Below are 22,470 nucleotides of genomic sequence, written 5' to 3' on the forward strand. Positions count from 1 at the left end.
GTATTTCCTTCATGAAGGTATTACTACTCAATTTCTGTAATTCTGCATGGACTTTACCATGGCACCTCCATGTATCTTATGTTGGTTGATATAAAATCTGTTTTTCACTTTTCCACAGGGTACACAATCAAACACAGACTAAAGACATGGTTGATATGGAGAATCTCTCTTTATACCTGAATTTATTTTCTGATACATGTTATATTTAATAGTTTTCTGACACATCTGTATCAGCTTCTACTGTATTTGTGGAATGGATTCCAGTTTAGGAGTACAATCAATAAATATTTGTTGCTCTTACTTTTTATAACTATGATTCTATAATTTGTCCTAATGTAATTTTTATTATATAACTCAAGGTGGAGTGAAAGACAGAGACCTGTGAAATGTAATCAGAAGTTCTCTCTTAATTGTCCCTAACACATTAATCAGTACCTCTTTGGTGTAGACGTAGTCAGCTTAAATTTTACAATCACTGTACCCACTGCCTTGCATATACCCCTCACCTGCTTGTTCTCTTGCTCCACCACTCTGTGACACTTGCTTTTTACTATAATCCTGGTAAAATTTAATTCTCCACTTACTGTTTTTAAAAACTAATTAATTTTCCCCAATTTTATTAAAGTATAATTGGCTAATAAAAATTGTATATAGTTACAGTGTACAATTTGATGTTTTGATATATGTATACATTGTGAAATTATTAAATCAAGCTAATTAATGTATTCATTACCTCAATACTTACTATTTTTTAAAAGAACATTTAATATCTACTCAGCAATATCTACTTTTAATAATTTAAAAATACTCAATACGTTATTATTAACTGTAGTCCCCATGCTGTAAATAGGCCTCCAGAACTTATTTCTTCTATGTAACTGAAACTTTGTACCTTTTAACCAATATCTTCTCATTTCTACCACACTCCAGCCTCTAGCAACCACTATTTTACTCTCTGCTTCCATTAGTTCAGCTTTTTTAGATTCCACATATAAGTGAGATCATGTAGTAATCAGCACTCTGTGTTTGGCTTATTTCACTTAATATCCTCCAGATTCATCTTTGTTGTCACAAATGACACGATTCCCTTCTTTTTTAAAGCTGAATCGTAGTCCAATGTGTGTATTTCTTTATTCTTCCACCAATGGACATGTAGGTTGATTCTATATTTTGGCTATTGTGAATAATGCTACAATAAACATGAGAATGCAAGTATTTCTGTACTGAAAGTGAAAAACAGAATGATTGTATGGTACTTAAAGTATGGTTTCTACTGAATATTTCAATTAATCACTGCTGAGATAACCAAAATAGTGTGTAAAAAACAAGCAAATCAGCAAAACCAAAATTGCACTTTTTCAAAATGTCAGATAAATGACTAATCTTTTAACTAGACTGAACTCCCATATAAGAGATGATTCACATTTTAATAATAAAGTCAGATATAATAGTAAAGACATTATTACCAATCATACAGAAATAAAAGAATTATAATTTTATATTAGGAGCACTTGTATGTCAACAAATTATAATAACTTAGATGAAATGAACAAATCTCTAAAACACACAGTCATACAGACTCAAGAGTTCTAACACAATTCCATTATGTTCAAAGGACACACTTCGTATGATTTTGGTACTTTTATTGAGAGATATGGCCTAGCAATGGCCTATCTTGGAAAATGTTAATGTACTTGAGAATATTATATACAGTCATGCATTGCTTAACAACAGGGGTACATGAACTGCATTGTTACATGATTTTGTTGTGTGAACATCATACAGTGTACTTACATAAATCTACATGGTGTAGCCTACTACACACCTAGGCTGTATGGCATAATCTATTGCTCCTAACTTACAACCTGTACAGCATATTACTTTACTGAATACTACAGGGAATTGTAACACAGTGGGAAGCATTTGTGTATTTAAACGTAACTATACATAGAAAAGTTACTGTACAAATACAATATAAAAAATTAAAAAATGGTATACCTGTATAAAATTCTTATCATGAATGGAGTTTTCAGGGCTAGAAGTTGCTCTGGGTGTGTCAGTGAGTGAGGGGTGAATGAATGTGAAGGCATAGGACATTATTATACACTACTGTAGACTTTATAAACACCATGCACTTAGGCTACACTAAATTTGTAAACAATTTTCCTTCTTCAATGAAAAATTAGCTTACTGTAACCCTTTTAATTTATAAACTTTAAATTTCTTTTACTTTTTGACTCTTTTGTAATAGCACTTAGCTTAAAAACAAACATATTTTTCAGCCATACAGAAATATTTTTTCTTTATACTCTTATTCTATAAGCTTTTAAAAATATTTTAATAATTTATTATTTTTTACCTTTAAACTTTTTGGTTAAAAACTAAGAGCCCACCACAGCTCAGCAAGGCCACTGTGGCCAGACTGACTCTCTAGAGTCCCTCTTCTCTGGGCAGAACATCTCTGAAAAAAAGGCAGCAGCCCCAGTCAGGGACTTATAGATAAAACGGCCACCTCCTGGGACAGAGCAGCTGGGGAAAGGGGTGGTTGAGGGCGCAGCTTCAGCAGACTTAAATGTTCCTGCCTGGCAGCTCTGAAGACAGCAGTGGATCTCCCAGCACAGGGTTCAAGCTCTGATAAGGGACAGCCTGCTTCCTTAAGTGGGTCACTGACCTCCCTATATCCTGACTGGGAGACACCTCCCAGTAGAGGCCGACAGACACCTCATACAGGAGAGCTCTGGCTGGCATCTGGTGGGTGCTCCTCTGGGATGAAGCTTCCAGAGGAAGGAACAGGCAGCAATTTTTGCTGTTCTGTAGCCTCCGCTAATGATAGCCAGGCAAACAGGTTCTGGAGTGGACCTCCAGCAAACTCCAGCAGACCTGGAACAGAGGGGCCTGAATGTTAGAAGGAAAACTAACAGAAAGGAGTAGTATCAACATCAACAAAAAGGATGCCCACTCAGAGACCCCATCTGAAAGTCACTGACTTCAAAGACCAAAGGTAGATAAATCCATGAAGATGGGGAGAAACCAGTGCAAAAAGGCTGAAAATCCAAAAACCAGAATGCCTCTTTTCCTCCAAAGGATCACAACTCCTCACCAGCAAGGGAGCAAAATGGGATGGAGAATGAGTTTGATGAATTGACAGAAGTAGGCTTCAGAAGGTGGGTAATAACAAACTCCTCTGAGCTAAAGGAGCATGTTCTAATCCAATGCAAGGAAGCTAAGAACCTTGAAAAAAGGTTAGACAAATTGCTAACTAGAATAACCAGTTTAGAGAAGAGCATAAATGACCTGACAGAGCTGAAAAACACAGCACGAGAACTTCAGGAAGCATATGCAAGTATCAATAGCTGAACCAATTGAGCAGAAGAAAGGATATCAGAGATTGAAGATCAACTCAATGAAATAAAGTGAGAAGACAAGATTAGGGCAAAAAGAGTGAAAAGAAAAGAACAAAGCATCAAAGAAATATAGGACTATGTGAAAAGACCAAATCTATGTGTAATTGGTGTACCTGAAAGTGATGGAGAGAATGGAACCAAGTTGGAAAACACTCTTCAGGATATTATCCAGGAGAACTTCCCCAACCTAGCAAGGCAGGGCAACATTCAAATTCAGGAAATACAGAGATCACCACAAAGATATTCCTGGAGAAGAGCAACCCCAAGACACATAATTGTCAGATTCACCAACATTGAAGTGAAGGAAAAAAATGTTAAGGGCAGCCAGAGAGAAACGTTGGGTTACCCATAAAGGGAAGCCAATCAGACTAACAGCAGATCTCTCTGCAGAAACCCTACAAGCCAGAAGAGAGTGGGGCCCAATATTCAACATTCTTAAAAAAATTTTCAACCCAGAATTTCATATCCAGACAAACTAAGTTTCCTAAGCAAAAGAGAAATAAAATCCTTTACGGAAAAGGAAATACTGAGAGATTTTTGTCACCACCAGGCCTGCCCTACAAGAGCTCCTGCAGAAGTTTCTGCTGTCTTTTGTTCAGCTATGACCTGCCACCAGAGGTGGAGTCTACAGAGGTAGGCAGGCCTCCTTGAGCTGCAGTGGGCTCCACCCAGTTTGAGTTTCCTGGATGCTTTGTTTACCTACTCAAGCCTCAGCAATGGCGAATGCCCCTCCCCCAGCCAGTCAGCTGCCTTGCAGTTCTATCTCAGACTCCTGTGCTAGCAGTGAGCAAGGCTCTGTGAGCATGGGACCTGCTGAGCCAGGCACGGGATATAATCTCCTGGTGTGCTGTTTGCTGAGACCATTGGAAAAGCACAGTATTAAGGCAGGAGTGTCCCAATTTTCCTGGTAGAGTCTGTCATGGCTTCCCCTGGCTAGGAAAGGGAAATCCCCCAACCCCTTGCACTTCCGGGGTGAGGCAATGCCCTGCCCTGCTTCAGCTTGCCTTCTGTGGGCTGCATCCACCGTCCAACCAGTCCCAGTAGGATGAACCAGGTACCTCAGTTGAAAATGCAGAAATCACCCATCTTCTGCATTGACCATGCTGGGAGCTGCAGACCAGAGCCGTTCCTATTCGGCCATCTTGGTTCATCACTATAGACACGTTTCAAAGGAAGATATACAAGCAGCCAACAAGCATATGAACAAAAATGTCAATATCACTGATCATTAGGGAAATGCAAATTGAAACCACAGTGAGATACCACTGATCATTAGATAAATGCAAATCAAAACCACAGTGAGATACTATTTCACACTAGTTGGAATGGCTATAATTAGTCAAAAAATAGCAGATACTGGTGAGGTTGCAGAGAAAAAGGAACACTTATACACTGTTGGTGGGAGTGTAAATTAGTTCAACCATTGTGGAAAGAGGTGTGGTGATTACTCAAAAAGCTAAAAGCAGAACTACCATTTGACCTAACAATCCTATTACTGGATATATGTCCAAAGGAACATATATCATCCTACCATAAAGACACATGTACATTTATGTTCATTGTAGCACTGTTCACAATAGCAAAGACATGGAATCAACCTAAATGCACATCAATGGTAGACTGGATAAAGAATATGTGGTACATATACACCATGGAATACTATGCAGCCATAAAAAAGAATGAGATCATGTCCTTTGCAGGAACATGGATGGAGCTGGAGACCATCATCCTTGGCAAACTAACACAGGAACAGAAAACCAAATGCTGCATGTACTCACTTATGAGGGGGAGCTAACTGATGGGAACACATGGATGCAAAGAGACAACAGACACTGGGGTCTACTTGAGGGTAGAGGGTTGGGGAGAAGAATAGAATCAGAAAAAATAACTATTGGGTCCTAGGCTTTGTGCCTGGGTGATGAAATAGTCTGCAGAACAAACTCCCATGACAGGAGATCACCTATATTAGAAGCCTGCACTTTTACCCCTGAACCTAAACTATAAGTTTAAAAAAAAAAATTAAGAAAGAAACATAAAGTCAAAAGTTTTGTGAATATTATGTCAAAATTATATGCTCATCTTTTGTTGCTGTTCCTTTTTTAAAAAATGCATTTTTTCTCTCTCTGTAAAATAATGGTGTTTCCTTTCCAATGGAAACATACTTTCAGATCCTAATCATTAGGGTAAACATTCTTTTAAAACTATTGTTTACAAAAATAAAAATCTGACTTTGTCCATGCAGATCATATATTGCCAAGTATTTTTCAAAAACATAATTTTAACCTTATGACATCAGTTTTAATAGCAGTCATTATACTATTATTCCAGGTAATTCATGGGGCACCTGGGTACTCTGTGTAATTGAAGTTATCTGTAGCCACATTTAATATGATGTGTTCAATGTTTTGTCTCACAGGCTCACTGCTTAGAGTCTTCTTCATCCACCCAATATTGAAGTAATGAAATATCTGTTAATAGATTCACCACTGATCTCATTCTGTGACATCTTTATCAGAATAATATAAAATCAGTGTAAGAAATTTTGTGAAATTATGAAAATTTAGAAAAAAATAAATTTCATTTATAAAATCTGTGTGCTTTCATTATGGTTTTATTCTATTTATATAACTCAATGTACATATATTACATGTATATAAAATTTTTTTATCTTGTTGCACATGCCTTTTCTTCTGACACAAAAATTGTGATGTTGTGCTGTTCATCATTTTGTTCCGTAGTATTCAACAATACCTGTACTATGGCTGACAGTGTAATTTAACATTTTTTGATAAAATAATTGTAATGGCATGGTACACACATTGTATACATTTTAAATCATTTCTCAATGTAAGATATTTGAATTATCTCCAGTGTTTATTTTATGAATGTCTGCCACAAATATTGAATCTGACCATCGTGATTTAGTTGTTCTCTGTATAGTTTCATATGAGTATATTATGAAGCCAATGTCTATATGCATTTTTATAATACTTAATACTTTTCCCCAAGTGTCTGATTCTTTTAAAATATGTAAACATTATCTGAGAATCTAATACATAATGGAAAGCAAGCAAATTTGTGGCAACAATTATTTTATGTAAGAAAGAATTAGAGGACAGGCTGCGCAACTATTGACTTGGATTCGAACATACTTTCTGCAAATGAATAACAACAGCTAGTATTAGTATATATCACTATTGTACTAATAGTCATTCTTGCCCTTGTCTTCCTTCTCCACCTACTTTCTTCCCCCTTCTAATGACACCATCACTTTCCTCTAATGTGAATGGGAAAATATTTTGAGAATAAAGTTAGAGCACATAGAATTTTCATTGGTCTTACCTGTGCCTTTGTCCTTTAAGAAATTACCACATAGAACCTATGCAATTTTCATTCAGCATAAACATTGGGATTTAAATCGACTAAGATTTCAGTTTTCTGTTGCTGCTAATAAGAAGGTAGACAAAAAGATCTCTTAAAGATTATATAATAAATTAGTGAGGAATGCTTGCTTTCTACTTATGTCTCAAAAGAATAACATTGAAGTAAAATATATGAGGTTCTTTTGTTTCTTCATAAGGAAGATCATACTATATCCTGACAGAATTCTTTTGTAAATCTCAGTGTAGTTTTCAGATGCAAGTGGTAGACATTATTTAGATCTTATTATACATCCATTGCTCATTTTTTTTTTTTTTTGTGCTTCTCTCTCAGGCAGCTGTGATGATGAGTCCCAGGTTTCCCAGAGATTTTTACCAAGGTGTCCTATAGGCTTGGCATAAGGCAGAAAACATTAAAAGAGTAAGCTGACCCTTTTATGCTCTAAGATATAAACCTCTGGGATCTCACTGACTAATGTTTTAAATGCTAGAGTGAAAGCAAGTAAGCATTGGCTTTGGCTGTGAATATTCCAGTGGCACACATTTATGTGGTTGAGGAATACTGTACCTTGAAAAGCCTTAACCCTTACACCGTTAGCATTTCATCTTGTTCATCTGACTGCCCAAACATCTATATTTAAACAAGTCCACAGGGGATCTGTTCTCTAGGACTTTGCTGGAGAACCTTGATGTGTTGGAAAACCATTCCTATTAATAGAGGAATTATATCTCAAGTGGGTGGCATATGTTAACTAATGGATACTATTAATAGTAATAACAAAAATAAAAATCATAACAATACTACTACTATTTGAATCACTGACTATATACCAGAGACATTTTAAGTGATTTATCTGTATTAAATATATTTTCAACACAACACAATAGGAAGTAATTGCCATTATTATAGAAGTAGGCATAATTATCTCTATCAACATTCTAGTCCACTTTTCCATTATCTGTTGCATAAACTCATGCAAAATCTTCTAAATGATCTCCACTTTTCACAATCTGGCCTGTTTGCAATATAATCCATTGACAACATTGAGAGCTTTTAAAAGAAAGGAAATCTGATTATATCTCTCCATTTCTTAACTCTGTGCAGTAGCTCCCCTTTGCACTTAATAGACACTTTGATCTCCTTATAATTATATTGCTTCAACTTACCTCTCTAGCATCATCTATTACTTTACTCAGCTTTTTCCTGCATACTAATTAGAAATCTTAGGAGCTGCCTTTACTTCACTACCTGCTCTTCTTTTTGTGTTTTCCTCTCCCCCTCATCTTTTCACCTATTCCTGCACATTATTGAGGACTCACTTTATCAATGACTTTGAGATCTCTTCTCGAAGCGACGAGTGCTGGGCGAGGAAATTCAAAGTCCCAGTACATTTGAATGAGCCACATTTCAGCTTTCCCCATTGTCTCAAATAATGTACATTAATAAAATAAATATATACATATCTTTTTATATATAGGCATAGCAATTTTCATATATTGCATGTTACTTATATATAAGGAAAGCAAAGTGTTCAGATAAGAGGAAATTACATAATTAATGTAACATTAGTATATTCACAATCACAAATAGTTATTAAAATAAGCCACTATGGACTTAAATATGCATTTGTTTCCTCTCTAAAGCGGCAGTAGTAACCAATATACATTTAAACAGCTCTTTGAGCTCCAGGATGAATTCATCTCACTATACTCATAGAAACAGCTTTCTACGAAGTGCACAATCTCATTTCCACAATTTATCAAGTCAGTCCCTTGATCCTTGGTTCTCCAAGTGAACTGTGAGTTTTCTGAGAGTATCGCTGAAATCCTTGAACATACTACTGCTTCTAGTTCATGTTAAGAGTTTAACAATATTAGTTGTAAAATACATATATTTAAAAATGATAGCTAGTATATTTTCAGAATTTATTGAAACAGAGATACGTGCTCTCCCTTAACTTGGCCCATATTTTCCCTAATAAAGAGAAGTAGTTTAATAAAATATATATTAAAAACTTGAATGTTCACTTTCAACAAGGTTTTAGTTCACAAAGCAAATAATTTCCAAGTTATTAGTGAAGAATGTATAAACACTAGAAACCTCAAATTTTAGGTTTCTGTTTCTGAAATAGAGCCAGTATACCTCTCAACTGTGAAGAAATCCTTTTGTTTATAGAGAAAAATATTTTAATACTTAAATAAGAAAACTGAGGTACACAAAGAGAAACAACTTTCTCAATGCTGCATTAATAGTTATGCTAGAAATATGTGTAGCTCCTCATCTAAATGTCTGCCTTCATCAAGTTGTTTATTGATATATGTATTGCCTTTTTTAAAGATAAAAAGTATAGTAAAATACATATGTGGTTGCTTAAAGAAATCATAAGTGCTTTACTTTGTAGGTTTTTTTTTTTTAATTCCTGTAGTGTCCTATAGGAGTGATGACCAAAGGGTTCTAACTGAGCCTATAATATCAACATTTCTATAACATTTGTGAGACTGATAGATCGTCTTACATTTGCAATTCATCATTTCATTTAAAAAACACTATCCTCTTACATTATATTTATATACGCTTACCTTCAAAGGCAAAAGGAAAGTTAGGACTTATTAACCATTGATTAGAAAGATGACTTACCTAGAACTTCACTGTAAAACTTCTCCCACTTCTCGTATCAAACATTTGAAACCAAAAGTCAAAATAAAGCACATGTATTAGATTTTTAATCCTCTCCACGAATGTCATTTTATCACTTAATTCTGACAGAACAACAGGTATGTGGGAAGTGGGGAATAGAAGTCCTCCACTATACTTCTCAAGTGTGTAGCCAGGAGACTGTCAACAAAGGACATGCCTTTAACATGCTCAGCTAGCAGTTCACCACAGGGACCAAAGGCATCTGCAAGAACGACATCAAACTTTGACTCTTGTAGTTTTGTCATAGTTTTCTTGTTCAAAACTACATCTTTACAGAGATTATTAACACAGTCTGTAGATTCCCAAAAGAGTTCTTGTGCTTGTGAAAAATATGACCAAAATGCATCTTTTGGAAGATCATATATCCATCTATTGATCAGTTACACAAAAAGACCCTCAAAATTATTTTTAATTAGAGATGTTGGATAAACTTCAAATTTAATAGCAGATGATTTACTAGGGTCAATAATCATGGAAGCCGAAGATGTCAACACAGTCATCTTATGTCCTCTCCAAACAAGTTCATCCAGGATTGTCTTTATATTCATCCAATGGCTGTATTCTGTGGGCCACACCAGCACCTTTCTACAACTCCCAGAGCTAAAGTAACAACTGAGTTGTGTCAGGAGAATATTTGACATCGATTTCATAGTCCTCCTGGTGCAATGCAATGCTTCCTTTCAAATTGCTGTTTCTTTCTGTCTTTCTCATACTTATATCTGAGGATAAATCAATCAAGTGAAAGTATAACTGCTACAATTCAAAGTAGCAGTTACCATATAATTTCTAAATTACCATAGGAATTGTCTGTTACCATATAATTTCTAAATTACCATAGGAATTTCCAGATTGTTTTTCACAGTGGTTGCTTCAGTTTCCATTCTCACCAGCAATGTATAAGAATTTTAATTTCTTCCCAACAATGCCAACACTTGGGATTACATTTCATTTGATTATAGCCAGTGTGAATGAAGTGATATCTCATTATGCTTTACCCTTCCTTGATATGAAATCATGTTGAGCATGTTTTGCCTAATTTTGATTGAATTATTTGTCTTCTTATGGACTTGTGTTTTTAATATATTTTTGATATAAGAACCTTATCACATATATGATTTCCTTGTTTCTTTTATTCTTTGGGCTGTCCTTTTGCTTTCTTAATGGTGTTCATTGAAGCACAAAAGTATTGATTTTGATGAAGTCCAACTAATCAATTTTAATTTGGTTGCTTTTATTTTTGATTTTATATCTCACAAACCATTTCCAAGTTACAAAAATTAGTACCTGTTATTTATTATTAGAGTTTCATAGTTCTAGTGCTTACATTTAAGTTTTTGATCACCTTTGAATTAGCTTTTGTAAGTGATTTGAGGTAGAGAGTCCCAACTTAATTATTTTGTATATGGATAATCATTTTTCCCACTTATATTTGTTGAATAATCTATTCTTTCCCCCATTAAATTGTTTTGAAACTTTTGTCAAAAACTTTAAATGCATGGGTATATTTCTATGTTCTAAAATCATTCCATTGATCTACATGTCTATCTGTAGGCCCGTATCACACTCTCTTGATTATTGTATATTTGTATTTGTCTTTAAAAGCAGGAAATGTAAGTTTTCCAGCTTTTTTAAAATTTTAAATTGTTTCAGTATTTTTTTAAATTTTTTTTTCTTGCTTTTTTTCTTTAAGAGATACATGTCTTACTATATTGCCCAGGCTAGATTCAAATTTCTGGGCTTAAGCAATCCTCCCAACACAGCCTCTTGAGTAGCTGGAATTACAGGTGTGTTTCACTACACCTAGCTTCTTTTGGCTATTAGTATGTCTCTTGAATATGTATATAAATTTCAGAATCAGCTTGTCTGTTTATACAGAGAAGCAATCTGGGATTTTGATAGGGATTGCATTGATTTGGTATATCAGTTTGGGGAGTAGAGTATGGTCATTATCACAATTTTAGGTCTTTCAATAAATGAAAATGAGATGCCTTTCTATTTATTTGGATGTTCTTATTTCCACAGTGTTTTGTAGATTTTGTCAGAGTGGCTAGCTAGTCAGACACAAACAGGGCAGAAGAGGGCTCCCACACCCTACCAGGAAAGTCAGGTGATCATCAGTTAATGGTCAGGCAGTTGTCACACTGTCTAAAACAATAATTGGTTGCAGCCAGCCAGGGAAAGGCAGATTTCTTATAGATAGAAAAAATCAAATCTGGTAATCAGCAGCTTCCTGATAAGATCTCAGGAGTTGGGATAGTGGGTTCACACATGCACATTAAGAGGCCAAATGGTGGAGTACGACATTCCGGGGGCTCCAGAAAAGGGAAGAATGCCTCAGGGGAGCATGCATATGACTCCAGTAAACATACTGTGCATGCTCATCTCCTAAGTGCTAGCAGGCCATCACACATGCCAGCAGGTCACTCTAAGGAAAGAATCAAGGAAAAGGGAAGAAGGACCCGGAAAGTATGCCAACATGTAAAACCCTAAGTCAAAGGTCAAACACCACACTTTACCTTCAAAATGGCTGCTTGGATCTATCCCAAGTGTACTTTCCTTTCTTTCCTGCTATAAACCTTTGTAATAAATTTTCACTTCTGTTCTGAAACTTGTCCTGGTCTCTTTTCTGCCTTATGCCCCTCAGTCAAATTCATTCTTCTGAGGAGGCAAGAATTCAGGTTGCTGCAGAACCATAAATACTTGCTGCAGTAACCACCACTGGTAATAATTTCACAGTGAGAGTTGTACAATTTTTTGTTAAACTTACTGCTAAGAATTATATTTTTTCATGGTATTATAAGGGTGACTTTTTAATATTTATTTTGGTTTAAATTTCCATTGCAATTGTGTAGATTTTTTGTTTATTTACCTTGTATCCCAAAATCTTGTTTTATTGGTTTACTGGAATATTTTTTAGTGGATTTGTGAAAATTTTGTATTATAAGATCATGATATATGCCAATAGAGATAGTTTAACTTCTTTTTTTCTATTGTGGATTCCTTTTATTTCATTTTCATTCTGATTTGTTGGCTGAAAGTTCTGCTGCAATATTGAGTGAAAGTGAGAAGAGTCAATTTAGTGTGATGTTAGCTGTTTTTTTATAGATATTATTGATCAGTTTTAGAATGTTCCCCTTTACTTCTTCTTAAGTGTTCTTACGATGAAGAATATTGAATTTCATTAAGTAAGTTTTTCTGCAGTTATTGAAATGATTATGCAGTTTTTTCCTTTATTCTAATGTTATGATATATTAGTTGGCTTTTTCAGATGTTAGCATAACTTTGCATTCTTGGAATAAAGTTCATTTGTTTATAGCATTTAAGCTTTACATATGTTCCTGAATTTTGTTTGCTAGTGTGAAAAGAAAGTAAAAATCTTGAGACATTAAACTCACTGTATCAAAGAGAAATCTTGGGAAATGAAGCATGTAAAACTGGCTCCCATTTATTCCTAAACAGATAGCTGCAAAGATAGAAGGCCACATACCTCCCCAGATGGCCTCCTTCCCAATTTACTCACGAGGAAATTCACAAGGCCCTAAAACAGAGTTCTCTTGAATTTTACCCTGACAATATAAATTAACATCTTATATTCACAGGTATATAAAAGACAGGACTTGAAGCCATTGTGTGGTTTTTAGCATAAGAGCTTACTGAATGGTGGTTATGTTTTCTCCTCTTTTATTTTTTGGAGAATTAATTATTTTAAATACTTGATAGAAATATAGAGCTTTGATATTTTCTACTCTACCATTTCCAGTTATTACCCAGCTATGTTTTTCTAAATAATATTTCACTGGAAGCCATCAGACACTGGGCTTTTCTTTTATGGGAGACTTTTTCTTACAGCTTCAATCTTGTTACTTGTTATTAGTTTGTTCAGGTTTTTTATTTCTTCATGGGTCTATCTTGGTCGGTTGTATGTGTCCAGGAATTTATTAATATCATCTAGGTTTTCCAATTTGTTGGTATATAGTTGTTCATAATATTCTGTTATAATAATTTGTGTTTCTGTAATTTCAGTTTTTATGTCTCCTCTTTCACTTCTGATTTTATTTAGTGGGTCTGTTCTCACTTTTTCTTACTTAGTCTAGCTAACAGTTTGTTGATTTTGTTTGCTTGTACAGAGTTTACCTTATTGTCTATGGCTCCTTTTGTACTACAATGGAAGAGTTGAGTAGGCACAGGAGTCCAAAGGGTTTGCAAATTCCAAAAATATTTACCATCTGAGGCTTTATAGAACCTATTCTGATCTCTACTCTGCAGTAAGCAGGTTCATTTTTTCCTTTAACCTTTCTATATGTTCAATGAAATTTTACTAAAACAGTATAGATTTTTAGTGAGTGAGCCAGATGGTTTACGTTTAATTATGTTAATAATGAGTTAATAAATTAATCTATTTGTATTTCCATTTTATTTAGAATAGGTGAATTTGTTTATTATGTGGAATGGTGCTTCTGTTTTACCTATTTTTTGAGAAATCTCTAAACTGCTTTCCACAGTAGTTAAACTAATTTGCATTCCACCAACAGTGTATAAGCATTTCATTTTCTCTGGATCCTCACCAGCATATGGTATTTTTTTTTTTTTTTTTTTACTTTAAAATAATAGCCATTATGACTAGTGTGAGACGGTCTCATTGTGATTTTGATTTGCATTTCTATGATGATTAGTGATGTTGAGCATTTTTGTCATATGTTTGTTGGTTCCTTGTATGTCTTCTTTTGAGAAGTACCTTGTATGTCTTCTTTTGAGAACTACCTTGTATGTCTTCTTTTGCCCAGTTTTTCATAGGGTTACTTGATTTTTGCTTGTTGAATTATTCAAGTTTCTTATAGATTCTAGATATTAGACCTTTAACAGATGTGTAGTTTGCTAATATTTTCTTCCACTCAATAGGTTGTTTGTTTATTCTCTTGATAGTCTGCTGTGCAGAAGCTCTTCAGTTTACTTCTCACTTGTGAATTTTGAGTTTTGTTGCAATTGCTATTAAGGACTTAGTTATAAATTCTTTCCCAAGGCTGATGTCTAGAATGGTATTTCCTAGATTTTCTTCAATAATTCTTATAGCTTTAGGTCTTGTATTTAAACATTTAATTCATCTTGGGTTAATTTTTGCATGGTGAAAAGTAGAGGTCCAGTTTCGTTCTTTTTCTTATGGCTAGCAAGCTATCCCACCATCGTTTATTCAATAGGGAGTCCTTTTCTCCTTTGCTTATTTTTGTTGACTTAGTGATGGATGACTATATGTCTGTTACTGTATTTCTGGGTTCTGTATTCAGTTTCATTAATTTATGTGTCTGTTTTTGTAACAGAACCATGCTGTTTTGGTGTCTGCAGCCTTATAACATAGTTTGAAGTTGGGTAATGTGATGCCTCTGGCTTTGTTCTCTTTGCTCAGGAATGCTTCAGCTATTTGGACTAACTTTTGGTTTTATGGAAATTTTTGAATATTTTTTTCTAATTCTGTGAATAATGACATTGGCATTTTAATAGGAATAGCATTTAATGTGTAGATGGCTTTGGTTAGGATGGTTATTTTAATGATACTGATTCTTCCAACCCTGAGTATAAAATGTTCTACAATTTGTTTGAATCATCTATGATTTATTTCAGCAGTGCTTTGTAGTTCTTGTAGAAATCTTTTGTCTCCTTGGTTAGAAGTATTTTTAAGTATATTTTGTTTGTGTGACTGGTGTAAATGTGATTTTGTTCTTGATTTGACTCTTAGCCTGAATTCTTATTGGTGTATAGAAACGGTATTGATTTTTGTACATTGATTTTGCATCTTGAATCCTTAGTGAAGTCATTTTTCAGTTCTAGCAGGCTTTAGGCAGTCTTTAGGATTTTCTGGTATAGAATTGTATCATCAGGAAAGAGAGATACCTTCAATTCTTTTCCTATTTGGATGCCTTTTATAGCTTTCTCTTGCCTAAGTGCTCAATTAGTACATTATTGAAATAGAAAGTGCTGTTATTTTAATCATTTATATTTGAAACATAAAATTTAAAAAATGTATTAGCCTATGTTAAGTCCAAATTCATTGCGGAAATGTACTTATCCACTTAATAATAATAATAGTTGTAGCAAATTGAATATTACTATATACAGCAATTACATACAGCAACTCTTTTAGCTTCAGCAATGCTATTAAGTAGGTAGTGCCATTGCCTCATCTCCATTCCACTGAAGGAGAATGTGAGGCATAGACCTGATAAGTAATTTGCTTAACCATACGTGATTCTGTAATGGTTTTGCAAAGATGATATAGGTTATCTGGATTCAGAGTGCAAGCTCTTACCCACCATCCTATGCTGACTACTCTTTCTGGGTTACAGGTAGTTACAAAATGTAACAGATTCCCATTTTTTTCATAGGTATATATTAATTATAATATTATTACAGGTGTATGATTCAAATATGTAAAAATATTTTTCTGGTTGTCTATCACTGCTTAACCAACTGCTCTCAAATGAAGGTGCTTAGAACAGCAATATTTTATCATCATCTGTTTTAATTGTAGGTTGTTGGCCAGGCTCAATTAGGTGTTTATGGCACAGCATTTCTCAATTGGTTACTGTCCTAAGGTAGCTTGGGCTAATCATCTGAAGGTTAATCACTCACATATCTGGTGATTAGTATTAAAAGTCTCAAGCTACTGCAGTGCTGGACCAATTGTGACTTCTTAGGCATACATATGTATTTCTACAGCAAATGGTATATTTCTCCTGGGGACTGTGGATATGGCACAGGGCTCCAAAGTGAGTGGAGAGACAGAGAGAAAGGAAAAAAGAATGACAGAAACACAGAGAAAAGGACAGAAAGACAGACAGAGAAAAGGTATTCACAATTTTTTTGAGCTTTGGAAGTTAAGCTCCTCACTTTCACTATATTCTCTTTTTTGGGACAGCCACAAAGTTTGCTAAATTTCACAGGAAGGGTATATGACTTGAGGAGAGGATTGCCAATGCATTTGTAATCACATCTCAAAATTACTGCAAATATAACCTTAAAAATTAGAAGAAATCACTAAACTACTGTAGAATTTATAAAATGTTGACATAAGACAGTAAAATTTTAAAAATTTGTGTGTTTAAATTTTAACCATGATTAAAAATTTTAATTAACATTCTAATATATTTATTCATAAATATTTAAAATATCAAGTAGGTGTCCCCAAACAGGCTGTAAATTTATCAGATGGAGAGTACCAGATTCCTGGTCAATTTAAGTTTTCTAAATGGCACTAATAGATTGATATTATATTAAAACCTAAGATTATGGTGTCTCAAATCAATGTTCATTTCACTAATTAATTTTTAAACCTATATAATTAAATATAAAAACAAATTTGTGAGAGGTTAGTGAATGAAGTATGTAGAATCAAAATTAAAAGTAGAATTCTCTATGTTTATACAGATTTACAGATTGTTAATTTTATTTCAAAGAAGAATATTATACTCATTTTTTTTGGAACTTGTTTTTCATTTAGCAATGTGATGTGGAGAGCATTCCCTGATATTGTCTGTAATATGCCTGTTCTCTGTAATTGCTGCATACCTTCTACTTTTTGTGGGAGGTATGTATGTTCATTGACTGATAGTCATGTAAGTGATGGAGGGAACAACCTGTACATACATGCACTCAGGTGCAAGTGTATCTGAATGGCAGATGACTAGATCTAGAATTGCAGAGTCAAACTGTAAGTATAATTTTTTTTGTAAGGGTTATCTCACTTTATACTCTCTCACAAACTCTTTTCTCAGATTCTTATGTTTGATCAATCTTCTGTGGGAAAATAATTCATTGACTTTTTATGGCTACATAGTAATCCATAGTGTATACATACTGCACTTTCCTTATTCAGTCTATCATTGATGGACATTTAGGTTGATTTCATGTCTTTGCTATTGTGAATAGTGTTGCAATCAACATATATGTGCATGTGTCTTTACAATAGAATGATTATATTCCTTTGGGTATATACCCAGTAATGGGATTGCTGGGTCAAATGGTATTTCTGTCATTAGATCTTGGAACAGACAACCAAATGTTGCATGTTCTCACTTACAAGTGGAAGCTAAATGATGAGAACACATGGAACACATGAACAACACATGAACAACACACACTGTGGCCTATTGGAGGGTAGAAGGTGGGAGGGTGGAGAGGATCAGGAAAAATAAATAGTGGGTACTGGGCTTAATACCTGAGTGATGACATATATTTGTCTATGTAACAAACTTGCACATGTACCCCTGAGCTTAAAATAAAAGTTAAAAAAGTTCACTGACTTAACATTATTGACTTAATAATGTCCAATTTTCTAGTACAATTAGCTTTTGTCATCTTTTTTATGTGATTGGCCACTTTTATTTCTGTGAATTGTCAATTCATATCCTTCGTCTATTTTCATATTGGTCTGTTTGTCTTTTTGGTTGGTGATACATAATAGCTGTCACCATACAAGGGATACCAGTCCTTTATCTATGTGTTGCAGGATAGGCTTGATGTAAATTACTTTAGGTTGGTATGCATGATTTAACAATATTATCTGCTATGACACTATATTCATTCAATATTTCTTAAAAATGTTTCATTTATCTGGATACATTTTATAAAAATTCTGCTGCAATCTCTTCCAATAATTCCCTTAGCATCAAAGTTTTACTTTATTTTTAGAAGACATTCATGCCATAGGTCATACAGTGGTTGTTGTGAGACTTGGATGATGGTCTTCTTACCAATAAAGACACATAGGTTTGTGTTAATCCATACTACTTTGATCATAAAAGTGTTTCCTTGATGTGTGGCTTTTAGGAGTGCCTTGAGAATTCCTGAGATTTTCTTATTTGCCATTTTTTTTGGTAATTTTTGTGTTCTTGTTATTATTACTGATTATGATTAGTTGCAATATGCTTACCTTTTAAAAAATGTTTATCTTATTTTTAGTCATGCTAAATGACTTATATTTTCATATTAGTGTTATGGGATGAATAGAGCTACAGGCTTCTGAGGAAAGAGAGAAACATGAGACATCCTTATATAAAATAAGGTTATATAGAATAATGATCATTTTTAACTGTCTTCTACAGACATATTCAGTTTCACAAACATCTGTAAGGTAGCTCAATAATTCTGCACCTTGTTTTGGAAGAAGTGAACACATATATACATGTACATTTGTGATAATCAAAATCGGTAAGTCCCTTTAAAATGCTGGTTCTATATTATCACAACCTACAGTTCACACATTTTATCCAGTATTAAAGTTTAAAAATGACCATGAAAGCAACCAGTACACACTTTAGAAAAGTGCATGGGGAAAAGACAATTAGCTTGTGAACAAAGGTTTTCCCAAATAGTTAAATTTTGTAGTATTTGTCAGGTAGGAGTCATTCTATCTCTAATTTGTCATATATTATGCTTTTGATCCTTGAAAAACACTGAGGTTTGAACTGAACCTCTGATTATATGCAGATTTTCTTTTGCCTCTGCCACCCTGAGATAACAAGGCCAACTTCTTTTTCTCTTCCTTCTTTGCCTACTTAATGTGAATACATGAAGAAGAAAACCTTTATGATGATCCACTTCCACTTAATAAATAGCAAACATATTTAACCTTCCTTGTGATTTTCTTAATAACATTTTCTTTTGTCTACCTTACTTTATTGTAAAACTACAGTATACAATACATATAGCATGCACAATATGTGTTAATTTACTGTTTATGTTATTGGTAAGGATTCTTGTCAACAGTAAACTATCTGTAGTTAAATTTCGTGGAGTCAAAAGTTATGAATGGATTTTTGACGGTGTGATAGGAGAGATTTGCCCCTAGGTCCACTGCTGTTCAAGGGTCAACTTTACTGCAAAAAGATTTAAGTTGGCAGAAGCCAAATGCACTGCCATATTTTTTTTAGATAAGAGGTGATGTCGTAGCCGGATGCACATTAAGGACAAGCAGCATTACTTGTCTCCCAAACCACAAAGGAATATGGTGGTCCCAGATTTTCAGTTTTGTTCCCCAACTCCATGTCTCTGAGTCCCATTATTTTGCTCTTCAGGCCCTAAATTTGGCATAAAGTGTAGTAGAGGTGAAGAGTGTTGTCTCTTGTGCATTACTGTTGTTTTCTGATGAAATTCTCAATGTGGTCAGCTGCTGCTGCTGCAGAAGTTGATTTTCTTCAAACACTGCCAAGAACATCTGATTTACACAGTATATTTTGATTTGATGTTTATTCAAACTGAGCCTGCTTTTTTTCTTTTTACAAGCTCTCTGAAACTGTTAAAAGTCTTCACTTTATAAACTATGTAGTTACCATGATTTTTATACTGTTGGTAAAACAATGGTTGACTTTCCCCATGTCTTTTACCTCAGTTCTTTTCTCCCCTTTGTGAATTGTATCCATTTTGATCAAAGTGATTTTACTGAATACCAGGAGTTATCACCTCTCAAGTGTTGTTGGCAATGAGACTGTTTTTGCCAGTTATCAGTGAGTTATTAAATTCCAAAGTCCCATTTTGAGGGTCTGCATTTTAGTGCCACTTGCCCAAGCTGCCATAGTCTATTTCTCTCAGAAAGCAAAGCCTGAGATAAGAATTAGTGCACAATAACTTAATTTGAGAAATGTTCTTAGGGTACAGGAGTAGGGAACAGGAAAGGGTGAAAAAAGAAGGGAGAAAAGTCAGTACAAGAATGTGTTACCAAGCTAATCATCATCATGACTGTTGGGACTTAAGCTCGTGTGGACTCAGTAGGAAGCTGTGTGGATGTAAAGCATGATCATTAACCATCACTTTCTATCGCTCACACTGTCAGGTTATGCATATGTGAGTGAGGGCTAGCTGAGTTTCTTTGACGGTTCCATGAAGAGATGTTAAAGAAGACTGGTGCCGAAAATGAGAGACCTGTCCTATCAGAAGGTGACTTTACAAAGCTCCTTGACACAGCAAAGGCTAGAGAAAAAAAATAACTGAAAAAATATGAGGTGCAACCTAATTTGATCAAATGTATTAGAGCTTTCTTTTTTTCTTTTGTTTCATTTTCACAGTATATTACTTTTCATATGATTAAATACTGTAAATTTTCTCAGGTTTCTGATAAAGTTATGCCTGTGATACAGGAGCTAGAAAGAAATTATTCAGGCAGATAGTGAGGGTGAGAGTCCTCAGTAAGGTTTCATTTTAATAAAAAGCAGCCCCACAAATCATTTCCTTGCTAACAAAAAGCAGCCTGAAAAATCAAGCTTCAAACATAGACAAACAAGGTAAAAGCTTGCATAGGTAGGGGAAAGAAAGAGAGATCAAACTGTTACTGTGTCTATGTAGAAAGGGAAGACATAAGAGGCTCCATTTTGAAAAAGACCTGTACTTTAAACAATTGCTTTGCTGAGATATTGTTAATTTGTAGCTTTGCCCCAGCCATTTTGCCCCAGCCAATTTGACCCAACCTGGAGTTCACAAAAACATGTGTTCTATGAAATCAAGGTTTAAGGGATCTAGGGCTGTGCAGGACATGCCTTGTTAACAAAATGTTTACAAGCAGTATACTTGGTAAAAGTCATCACCATTCTCTAGTCTCAATAAACCAGGGGCACAATGCACTGCAGAAAGCCACAGGGACCTCTGCCCTTGAAAGCTGGGTATTGTCCAAGGTTTCCCTCCATGTGATAGTCTGAAATATGGCCTCATGGGATGAGAAAGACCTGACTGACCCTAGCCTGACACCTGTAAAGGGTCTGCGCTGAGGTGGAGTAGTAAAAGAGGAAAGCCTCTTGCAGCTGAGATAGAGGAAGGCCACTGTCGCCTGCCTGCTCCTGGAAACTGAATGTCTCAGTATAAAACCCGATTGTACATTTGTTCAATTCTGAGATGAGAGAAAAAACCGCCCTATGGTGGGAGGCGAGACATGTTTGCAGCAATGCTGCCTTGTTATTCTTTACTCCACTGAGATGTTTGGGTGGAGAGAAACATAAATCTGGCTTATGTGCATGTCCAGTCGTAGTACCTTCCCTTGAACTTAATTATGATATAGATTCTATTGCTCACATGTTTGTTGCTGACCTTCTCCTTATTATCACACTGCTCTCCTACTACATTCCTTTCTGCTGAAATAATGAAGATAATAATCAATAAAAACTGAGGGAACTCAGAGACCCGTGCCAGTGCAGCTCCTTGGTATGGTGAGTGCTTGTCCCCTGGGCCCACTGTTGTTTCTCTATATTTTGTCTCTGTGTCTTATTTCTCTTTCTCAGTCTCTCATCCCACCTGCCTAGAAATACCCACAGTTGTGGAGGGCAGGCCACCCCTTCATCTGCCGCACAACGCGGGTGCCTTTCTCTAGGGTGAAGGTATGCTAAGAACGTGAGCATTGAGGACAGCCAATGACAGATTCCTGAGTACATCCATGGTCAGCCTTGCAGTAAGCTTGTGTGCTTGGAGGAATCCAGGGTAACAATGGGGCAAACCAAAAGTAAGTATGCGTCTTATCTCAGTTTCATTAAAATTCTTTTAAGAAGAGGGGGAGTTAAAGCTTCTACAGAAACTCTAATTACACTATTTCAAACAATAGAACAATTCTGCCCATGGTTCCCAGAAAAGGGAACTTTAGATTTAAAAGATTGGGCAAAAATTGACAAAGAATGAAAACAAGCAAGTAGGGAAGGTAAAATCATCCCACTTACAGTATGGAATATTTGGGCCATTATTAAAGCAACTTTAGAACCATTTCAGATAGAAGAAGATAGTGTTTCAGTTTCTGATGCACCTGAAAGCTGTGTAATACATTGTGAAGAAGAGGCAGGAAAAGAGTTCAAGAAAAGAATGGAAAATTCATATTGTAAAAATGTAGTAGGGTCTGTAATGGCTCGGTCAATGCAAAATGTTGACTATAATCAATTACAAGAGGTAATATATCCTGAATCATCAAAATTGGGGGAAGGAGGTCCAGAATAATTTGGGCCATCAGAGTTTAGACCATGATGGC

At 35.0% G+C, this 22,470-nt stretch overlaps 1 pseudogene; it reads right to left on the minus strand.

Annotated features, from left to right (window-relative positions):
- Window positions 1–7,370: 7,370 nt before the first annotated feature.
- On the minus strand, window positions 7,371–10,123 carry LOC134739513 (UDP-glucuronosyltransferase 2B15-like; annotated as a pseudogene).
- Between the last annotated feature and the right edge of the window lie 12,347 nt (window positions 10,124–22,470).

The sequence above is a fragment of the Pongo pygmaeus genome, chromosome 3 (assembly GCF_028885625.2).
Source record: "Pongo pygmaeus isolate AG05252 chromosome 3, NHGRI_mPonPyg2-v2.0_pri, whole genome shotgun sequence".
Lineage (NCBI taxonomy): Eukaryota > Metazoa > Chordata > Mammalia > Primates > Hominidae > Pongo > Pongo pygmaeus.